We start from the raw sequence: 11,664 nt of genomic DNA on the forward strand, positions 1-11,664 counted from the left end.
AAAACCCCAAGGACCTCCCTCAAATGCTCCTCATGCTGCTCTCTAGATCTCGAATATACCAGAATATCATCGATATATACAATCACCGACCGATCCAACATCGGCCTACATACCCTGTTCATGAGATCCATGAACACAGCCGGGGCATTGGTGAGCCCAAAAGGCATCACCACAAACTCATAATGCCCATTTCGCGTCCTGAACGCTGTCTTCTGGACGTCCTCATCCCGCACTCTCACCTGGTGATATCCCGACCTCAAATCGATCTTGGAGAACCAAGATGCTCCCTTCAACTGGTCGAATAAATCGTCGATCCTCGGTAACGGGTAATGGTTCTTGACCGTCAGCTTGTTCAATTCCCGGTAGTCAATGCACATCCGGTGTGAACCATCCTTCTTCTTGACGAAAAAAATAGGTGCTCCCCACGGCAAGCTGCTCGGCCGAATAAATCCCTTTCCCAGCAACTCCTGGAGCTGCGAGGATAACTCTTGCATCTCTGGAGGTGCAAGGCGATAAGGCACCTTAGCGATAGGCGCGGCCCCCGGAACCAAATCAATATCAAACTCCATTTGCCTCACAGGAGGCACACCCGACAACTCCTCGGGAAAGACATCTGGAAACTCACGCACCACCGGTACCTCCTCAACTGAACTCGGTCTCTCGGAAGTCGCTCGCGTATCCATCACATACGCCACAAAACCCTTACAGCCCTGCTGTAGACACTGCCTCGCCCTAGCGGCCGAACAAAAAGTCGATCCCGAACGTGTACCCTCGTCGTACACCGAAAGAACTCCCCCACTAGGGTCTCGTATGGTCACCAACTGACGCTCGCAGTCGATAACTGCGCCAAATCTGCTCAACCAGTCCATGCCCACAATGACACAGACATCACCCATCGCAATAGGAACCAAATCAATCAGAAACTCAACGCCGAAAATCTCTAACACGCATCCTCGGAGAACCTCTGTGGCATAAATCACTCTCTCGTCAGCTATGGAAACTCTCAGAGGCCGACTCAACGCCTCACGACTAACACTGATATGCTGACTAAAGGACAAGGATACAAAAGACCGACTCGCACCCGAGTCAAATAACACTAAGGCAGGTACAGAGTTCACAAGGAAAGTACCTACGCATAACATAATATAAGCGTAATATCTCGACATCAAAATAAATACATGAAAGAAAACATACCAGCCACAACATCGGGCGCAGCACGGACCTCCTCCGTAGTCAGCTGGAAGGCTCTCCCTCGAGCTCTCGGTGCCTCGGCCTTCACAGGCCGACTCTCTGTAGCTCTGATGGCAGCAGGAGCAGATCCCTGAGATGCTCCGCGCAACTGCGGACACTCCGCCTTCCGGTGTCCGGTCTGGTTGCAGTGAAAACACACTGCAAACCCCTTGGGGCAGTCCTTGGCCATATGCCCCTCCTTGCCACATTTGTAGCAAGATCCCGCTCGGCAGACTCCATCGTGACCCTTTCCGCACTTCCCGCAAGTGCGGCCCTTCTGGCTCCCTGGTTTGGGATCAGCGGGCTTGGCCCGCTTGGCTGCCGGCTGAGACTGTGCCGGTCGCCGATCCCTCCCCTGAGACTTCGCCTCCTCCCTGGCCTGAGTCTCAAGCTCAATCTCCCTCTTCCGGGCATTTGCCTGAAGCTCAGCAAATGTCCGGTACGAGGAGTTCGCAACGAACTCCCGAATATCCCGCCTCAAAATGCTCAAGTAGCGGCTCATACGTGCCTGCTCAGTGGACACGTGCTCAGGGCAGAACATTGCCCTCTCATGGAACATCCTCGTGATCGCTGTAACTGACTCAGTACCCTGCTTGAGGGTCAGAAACTCCTGGGCCAAACGCTCCTTCTCCACCTGGGGAACGTACTCGTCTCGAAACATGGCAGTGAACCTCTCCCAGGTCACTGCAACAAGCTCAGCAGGCGTGAAATGCGCTGTCACAAACTTCCACCAGTCCTTCGCTCCCAAGCGAAGCTGGTTCAGCGCGAACCGAACCTTCAAATGCTCAGGAGATGAGCAAGTGAAGAAGCACCCCTCTATATCAGATATCCATCTCATAGCTGCCACCGGATCCTGTGTCCCATCAAACTCTGGTGGTTTTGTGTTGCTGAACTCGCGGAACAGCAACGCATCACCACCTTGCGGCCTCGCAGCAGCAATCGCTGCGGTAGCCGCTGCAACAGCAGCCTCAGAAAGAGCGGCATAGCGCTCGTCAAACGTCTCAATCAGTGTGGTCTTTATAGACCCAAACATCTCCGGTATCTCTGCCCTGATGGCCGCAGCCACCTCCTCCTGGATGATCCGGCGGATCTCCTCATCACTGGTACCACTGCTCTCGGGCATCAAACGTGTCCTCACCATGATCTACCTCTGAAATACAACATACGATAAATTAGAATCCACACGAGCATACTCACACTCATCAACTCTTTCCTCCTTGATTCTTGGTATTCCAAAGATTCTTACTTGGGCTGCACACCGCTCCGGTGCTTTCAGTAGTACGGGCCCAATACTACTGTCCACACCGCACCAGAATACACCCCAAGTCCTCCTATTCGGATCCCAAATCCCAAGTACTCTATCATGCGTAGACCACTCTCTAATAAATCTATCATAAGCCCCTCGCTGCTACCTACTCAGTCTCAAGCATCTCATAGCAGCTCACCTCTCCCTAGGCTAAGGCATCACAAATCAGGCCACTCTAGTCCTAATAGCAATACCTAGCCTACTCTAGCATGCAGATACATCATATCAATATCAATATCACATAATATAAAGGTATTTTGGGAAATCACCGTTCGGGCGCGGACTGATCGTACACACATCTCTGGCTCTGCGTTTTTCAAAAATCTTTTACTCTTTTTGAAAATAAATCTCAAATCCTCAGTTTGAGTTCAAATACGCCCAAAGGTGTACTCGAATCCCTCAAACCAAGGCTCTGATACCAACTTGTAACACCGTTAATTTTCAAAATAATTTTTCGCAATTATAAAAACATTTCTCATTTGATTTCATAAAACATTAAGTTTAAAATTCCCAAATTCGTATCATACAAAATCCCAAGATCACATATATATATATATATATATATATATATATATATATATATATATATATATATATCAAAAAGTCCCATGTGTGTGTACAAATCAAGCCGGCGCCTTCCCACGGTCATCGCTAGTACCTGAAACAACAACACTAACACTGTAAGCACGAAGCTTAGTGAGTTCCCCAAAATACCACACATATAGCACATATTAGCCACTCGAGGCTATGACTCTATGGGTCCGTGTACCCAAACTCTGTGAACCCTCAGGTTCTAACTCTAGGAACCCTCCGGTTCCAACTCTGTAAACATGCACAGCATAGATCACATAGAAATAATGTGGTACAACACATAACATACATAGCATACAAATACTCTGTCACATGACTCTGGTTACCTACTCAGGGTAAAGTATAGTGAGAAGACTCACTTCGCGTAACTCGGTATCTCACGAATCCTGGAATCCCTCGTGCTCGATCCTCCGAGCTCTAATCCACCTATAACATCATATGTCTCTAATTAACACTTTTATCTCTAAGGTTGACTATCCCTAAGAAGTCAACACAGGTCAACTCTAGTCAACGGTCAACGGTCAACTTTGACCGGACTCGGCGAGTGCACTGGGGCGACTCGGCGAGTCTAGACGTTTTCACCAACTCTCTAGGATTCCCTTTAGCTGATCCTCTGGACTCCAAACTCTCAGAAAATGGCTCCTCTTGCTTTCCCCTTAGCTGATCCTCCCTTTCCCTTGCAAGATGACACCTCTAAGATCAATAATGGCCTCCTACTTTGCTCCAAACGCTCACACTCGATTAGGGTTTCACTCAAGGGACTGGTGAGCATAAATGACGGCCATAAGGCCCTTTAAATAGGTCCCAAACCCGAGAAATTAGGGTTTCATTAAACAGCGCGGACTCGCCGAGTCCATACCTTGGACTCGCCGAGTCCAGGCGCGAACCCGCGTCCAGAATCGTGATCCTACTCGGCGAGTCTGAGCTCCAACTCGCCGAGTCCCCTCACAAAACATCAAAAATTGAAAACATAAAAGATACCTGGAAATCTGGGCTGTTACAGGTAAGAATCCATTTATTTTCTGATGAATGTCTATATAATAAGACAAGATGACATATATGGTAATAACACATCATCACATGCAGGTGCACACCTTGCTCAACAAGTTACAAGGTGTATATGAAATAGAAGACATTTTTCTAGTATTGCCATTTCTATTCTGGTTTAGAAAATTCATAGAAAAATCATACGGAGTCAAAAACTAGATCTGTAAATTCTGAGAGTTCCTAAAATGAGTCTAGTTTACTCATAATTTTTATCATGATTTTTGGAAGCCTTTAACTTATATTAAAATACTCATATTCACAGACTGGTCCGGATTTGTGTTTGAAAAGACAGGCTGTTTTGTAAAAATCACCATAAATTGTAGAAAAATCGTGTGGAGATGTGCAAGTAGTCATGTTAAAGCTAAGAAGTGGAAATACTTGCACCTAAAACAGTTTTGAAAACTAAAATGTTTAAGTTGTCCAAAACAGTCCGTGAATGGAGTTGAACTTTTCTGATGAAGGCTGTTAGAAAAGTGTAGTTATGTTCTTGTTGTTTTAACTTGTATTCCCCCCCTAAAAACTTGAGAAAATATGAAAATGTAGGGGTATGAACTCACCTTGAGTGATTTTAGAAGATAAGTGTTGAATAAGAGAAGTGTTCAACTCAAGAACACTTGAAGAATCACTTGAAGATTCGAAGATCTAACAAGAAGGTGGTGATGTTTGTGTAAGCAATCTATGATCTTGAGTAGGAGGATGTGTAATAATCATAAAAAAGATGATGATACTTACTAAATGAAGGAGAAAAGTCTTGGAGTATGCCTTGAAGTTCTTGAAATTGAGAGAGAAAGATGAGATAGTTTGGAGTGTGGGAAAAATAAGAGAATGAATGAAGTGTGAGGAGAGAGGGTGGATGTTCCAGCCTTAGAATGTGGGAATAGTTGAAAATCATGAGAACGAACCTATGAAGTGACTAGGGATGGGCTGGTGGTGAATAGTGACATGGAGTGGGTATGGGAGTGGTTGCTTGTGTGGTGCCGAGTCGGGAGAAAAGGCATTCCCAGCGAGGCCTCTTGGTCCTAGGCCGAGGTTCGGTCCCTAGGCCGAGGTTCGGTCCTTGCTGGTGCCGAGTCGGAAGCGGAAGGTGCGAACCAGAGGCGAGAAGCGAAGGGCGAGGGGTTAGTCCGAAGGCTCGGTCCGAAGCAAGTCAGAAGCGAACTAGCCGAGGGAAACTTGACCCGAAATGGACCGAAGGTTCGGGTTCGGGTGAGGCATGCGAGGTTCGGGCCCGAGAGGACCTCTCGGGTTCGGTTCAGCAGCCTTCGGCTCATAAGGGTTCGGTTCCTAAGAGGGCTTTTGGGTCCTAAGAGGACTCTCGGATCCTAAGAGGGGTTTCGGCTCCTTAAGTCCGTTTTTCGCGTAGACTTCCGTTTTTGGGCTGTTTTCGCCAAATTCGAGGGTCGGGATGCCCCGAGTGATTATAGAAAGTTGAGAGAGATTCCACATACTTAGAGAGATTTGGGAGAGATTTGACATACTTGGAGAGATTTCACATGCAAAGAGATATTTGGAAGAGATTTCACATTCTTAGTGAGATTTAGGAGAGATTTGACATTCTTGGAGAGATTTCTCATACAAAGAGAGATTTGGGAGAGATTTCACATGCTTAGAGAGATTTGGGAGAGATTTGACATTCTTGGAGAGGTTTCTCATACAAAGAGAGATTTGGGAGAGATTTCACATACTTAGAGAGATTTAGGAGAGATTTGACATTCCTGGAGAGATTTCACATACAAAGAGATATTTGGGAGAGATTTCACATTCTTAGAGAGATTTGGGAGAGATTTGACATTCTTGGAGAGATTTCTCATACAAAGAGAGATCTGGGAGAGATTTCACATACTTAGAGGGATTTGGGAGAGATTTCTGATAAGAAGAGATGGAGTGAAGACGATTGAGAGAGGTTTCATTTGTGACCTTTTTGAGTGTCTGGCTTCGCAAAGCAAGGTCCGTAAACCCCGTTAAGCCCTGTTTAAGGATCTTACACACTCCCGATGAGTATGCAACATTGTTTTATCGGTTTGGCTCGTCACTTACTATAGATTTGGGTTAAGGAGATCTAGATGTACGCACTTTTCGATTTATGATCTCTCATTAGAACAGAGAGTTGTTTAGTAATTACACAACGTAAACCCTAGTACACAGGGGTTAGTTGAGTTGACCGGTTTGACTTGTTGACTTTATTTGACTTTGGATTTACCAGAATTTGATGGTTGTCACATATCACTAATTAGTTGGATTAGTTCCTAATAGTAGTTTATGATAGCTAGTTTTAGTTTTGAAAAAGATACGATGACTACCTATAATCGAGTTATGACTGTTAATCCCAAATATACCACGACGCTTCATCAGACGTCACTGTGTTTAGAAAATTATGCTAGCTTCGACTTTCCATCGGGTTGTAGCTAGAAACCAAAAGTGTGAGTGTTAATCCCATATAGATATATACATATCTCTCTCGCTCACAGAAGAATTAACGACTATAGGTTGGGTGTTAGATGAAATTCTATCAGTGTGTTGATGAATCGTGTCTTATCTAACTCTTGTCGTGCGGGCCTCCACTGGTCGGTCGTGTTGTTACTTGCGTAGTATTTTATACGGTATACTTATTATATATATATATATATATATATATATATATATATATATATATATATATATATTATTTATATGATATATATATATATATATATATATATATATATATATATATATATATATTATTTATATGATATATATATATATATATATATATATATATTGTGTTTAGCGTAGCCGAGAATGTGGGTAGAGTAACACTAGATACTAAGCTTGTCCAAAGAGTGGTTATAATATTGAGTTTCAGCGTTTCCTGGAAATTGGCCAGCGTGACAACTAGGTATGATCTTATTTATCATAGTGGTTCAGCATAACAACTAGGCATAATATTAGCTAAAGAGTTTGGGCAGAGTAACTACCAAACATAATATTATCATAATGCTATGGGCAGAATCATCCAACTATAATTAGTGATAACTACATAAAGTTGAATTTTAGATATCTATCCCCCTCGAAAAGAGTTGAAAATAAGGTCGTGAACTCACATGTGAGTTTCAAAATTTCGGTGTCAGGTAGACACCACAAGTTAGCACCTCGAGAGGTGATTGGGGTGATGACATATTAGAGAGAGAAACGAGAATGGTGTGTGGAAATGGACTGTTGAGACCTGCTATTTATAGTAGGTTTTCAAGTGCGCGTTGCGCATTGGGCGCCATGCAAATGTGTGCGAGCCCTACGATTATGCCATGTGTCCTCATGTCAGTGTGCCATATCATCCTGTATCTAGACGCATCGGGTGTCATTGCGCAGCGCACTTCACGCGAGCGCGCATGACGGTTAAAATTCAACTTTGGAATTTTGTAACTCTCGCATACAAACTCCGTTCTCAACGACTCTTATATATTCGTGTAGGTATTGTCTTTCTCTACAACTTTCCTTTTGGTCGTTTTGTCTAGTTTTCACTTTTGTTTATCAATGTGTTTTCATTATTGTTATAATCTTATAAAAAACATAACTCTCACACGTGATGTCCATTTTAGGTGTTCATTGCCTCATAATTCCTACTTTAAGTAGTACTACTAATGTCTAGTTGGTGACATTTACCAAAAGTCAACCAATCTCCTTGTAGTTTTCATTGTTGTAACTTTTTAATTACGATAGCTATTCTTTTAGCATAACTATCATATCTCATTTATACGATGTCAGATTCGTACGGAATTTATATTTTTGGAATCGCGGTAGTTTAAGGATTCTAAATATGATAACCTGCTCTCAAAGTGACACGACTTTTTGTGCACTTGTTTTTTAGCCTAATGGTCGATGTAATTAAGGACAAAAATTTCAAATATATTAAAATATATCAGGTGGTTACAAGGTTGTCCTTATTACACTGTCATGTCCTGTCGTTAAGTGTTAACGGCGGTTGGTGACGTATTCTATGGGTTGTTACACAGTGTATCATAAACGAGTAAGTGTATGACGCATGTGGGTGGGACTTGGTAATGTTTTGCATAGTTAGAGTGTTAGAACATTTTGGAGTTAGGAAGCTCAATGATCAGCTGGTTGGATCTGTATTGGTTGATAGGCTAGGATACCCTTGTCGGTTAGACTATTGACCAGACTCTCGTTGTGCAACCGTATGTAAAGTTGTCAGCTTTAGTGATCAGTCGGGGATTCCACATCTCGGTTATTAGTAGGACAGTGCAGAATCAAGATATCTTGTATAGATCAAGTATGCGAGTATTTGGTTTGCAATATGTGAAGTGTACATTGGTATGGAACCAATGGTTGAGACTCATGCTGGGAGTCGCCTTCATATTCAAGAGCAAGGTTATCGGCATCAACGAATAGTTAGGGATTCTGTTTTCCAACTATCATTGAGTTAATTCAGGTATAAACGGGTTTTTTGGTTCAAGTTTTAGAGTGGAGTCATTATGGATGTGACTTGGAATGCTTTTGTTTGTTTGGAAGTCAAACATGATATAAGGATTTCAGTTTTCAGGCAGAGAAGTTGGATTTTCTCTTTGTTGGATTTTCTGTAGGAATAATATTCTGGTAATGTACGAAAACAAACAAGAAAATAGAAAAAACTAAGGCATGTGTTTAGCACATTGTCGTTAAAATATATTTGCTCGCTACCGAGTGTTTGTTTCCAAGGATACAACAATTTGAAGTGGCTTTTCAAGACCACCTGAACCCTCAATAGTCCTAGATTATACATTTGATATAAAAAGAAAATGAGGAAGACAAAAACGGAGAAGAAGAGATTTTTATTGCATTCTTCGTGTGTCTCAAATGGTTGAGGAATGGTTGTGTTTATACTACAAACCATAACCAACAAACAATTAAATTGTTTTTAAAACACAATTCGTAACCAACATTACATTTAATATTGTTTTAATTACGAGTTATAACCAAATTGAACATCATGTTTCGATTATGGGAGCTGATCCGTACAAAACAATTTTTCTCCGTACACAACAACCGTTGCTTTAAAATGTTGTATTGTACAACTATATAATGCATGAATTGTTGTGTATGACAAAAAACTGTTGTGTATGAATCACTTCCCTTTGATTATACACCATTCAACCCCATAACATTGGTGATTAGTTTTAATTCAGCAATTATTTTTCCAACAATCCCCCAAATGAATTGAACTTGATCAAACATTTTCAATTTACTTAGATAAAATCTAGCAGTTAAATCATGCATATGATAAGTAGGTGTTACCCTTTGAACATTCCCTTGAGATACATATTTATTTTACTAACCGACCAGTAGACTCGATGTCCTTGAACTATTCTACCATTTCTGTAAATAATCAAAATATGTTTCACATGATTCTCCTTAACTTAGTTAGGTTCTCATTGATGTGTCTGTTATGATCACAGACACTTGCCTAGTTCTGTAAGAGCTCTTAGGAATGTGCCCATACAATTCCTTTTAAAGAGACCCCACTTCTCTCTCACATAGGTGATTCTATAGTAATCATTAAAAGCTAATTTGTAATGATTTCCAATTTATCATGCATGACTATAAGCTTAACCTGCATCACAGTTGGTTTTAGGAATGGGTTGGGGTTGACCCACACAACGATTCACAAATGTTATATGCAAGTAAGTTGTCCCATTGAACTTAGACCTTGGGATCTCCAGTCAACTAGGTTGGGTTTTCCTTTGCAATAAATTATTGATCTATGGGTTTTATTCTCATTCCTCATAACGACCTCTCATTCCAAGCATTTTGTTAGCAGGTCCATAATCTTATTTTGACTTTATGTAGTCATTAAAGATAATTCATCTTGAGAGCCGTTGTTGAATAGTGTTATATCTTAGACAAATATATCTAAACTCACCATTATTTACATCATCATGTACTTATATAGGGGTTATTGGCTCATCGTGGGATGTCTCCCAAGAATTTACAAATCCCGTTAGTTCATTGTCCAATCTTGGATAAACTTGAAAATTTGTTCTCCTATATTTTCGAACAAATGTTGACCATTATCAATATCGTTATTACTACACCATAGTTACCACTATTGAATATGTATAACACAATACGATAAGCATATGTGTTAAATGTATTTGTGAATTCGCAATAACATTGGCCATATGTAATTATGACTATTACATACATGAGTTTCCTTGCAAATATCGTATTTTTCCATGAAATATCTTGCTTTAACCATCTACACGTAAAATTCTTTAGGCGTCCTATCTCAAGGACCCTACTATGTGATAAAATAGAATAACACTTTAAAGTGTCATTTATTTGGATCTATTTCATCACATCCATTGATGTGAATGACATATTTAAACCTTTGATACTCGTTGTTCCAAAGCTTGTTTTAATCATACAATGACTTTACTTCTCATACATTTGGTTGCTTTTTCTCGGGTAAGATAACATCTTGGCAGTTCCATGTAGATTTATACTTTTAAATCTATGTTTAGAAGTTTCAGTTTCATATCAAAATGTCATACTTCCAAATTTTTAAAACTTAGAACCAGATGTAATTATAAGAGCATACAAATGAAATTAATCAAAACATTCTTAAGTTTGTAATCCAAACATAAATTTCAAATAATTTCAGCTCTTACTTCTCATTTGGAAATCCACTCAACTAGTGGTTTCATAGATCCATTATTCGTTTTTACAAACATTATCCATGATGATTATGTTACAAAGGATCACATAATTCCAAATTTAGAATACATATATTTCCATTCACACTCATGTCAACTCCATGTTGAATGTCTTAATATTCATCAAAACTTTTATCTTGTTTTAGTGAATTTTAATCAATATCATTGGGTTTAATGGAAATATCTCTTGAAGTATTTTAACTTTAAATTTCCAAACATGAAATCGATGCATATTTCAATTGAAATCACAAGTAATTGTGTTCCAACCCATTCTCATGTTCTTTTTATCTATATGGTTTCATTTTCCTCTTGAAAATTTTATAGCCTAGTGGTTTGCATCATAGATAAATCCAATAGATCCCATGCAAGATAGAATAAATTTTACTTTTAATTACCTATTGGCATTGAGGTCTTTTAGACAAAGTGAATTCTGTTTGAAAGTTTAAGGCTCTTTAACAACCATATACATGTAGAAATCATCTCCAAATGATTTGTTGACTTGTACCCTTTTACTTTATCATGATATATTTCTTCCTTAATTTCTTCTTTATGAGAATTCCTTGTGCCCAATTGTTTTGGAGCACTTGTCTTTTACTTATCAAGACATGGAATTACATTTTCAAAGTATGATGCATTTGTTGATTCCATTAGTGTTAGGAAAACAATAAGCACTATTGTTTTGTGCATAACCAATAAAGGTGCAACCAACAATCTAGTGTCCAATCCTTACAACCTTTGGGTTAGGTATAACACCCTTTTCAAGACACCCCCACATTCAAATGTATTTGTAAGATTGTTTTA

The sequence above is a fragment of the Lactuca sativa genome, chromosome 3 (genome assembly GCF_002870075.4).
Source record: "Lactuca sativa cultivar Salinas chromosome 3, Lsat_Salinas_v11, whole genome shotgun sequence".
Classification (NCBI taxonomy): domain Eukaryota; kingdom Viridiplantae; phylum Streptophyta; class Magnoliopsida; order Asterales; family Asteraceae; genus Lactuca; species Lactuca sativa.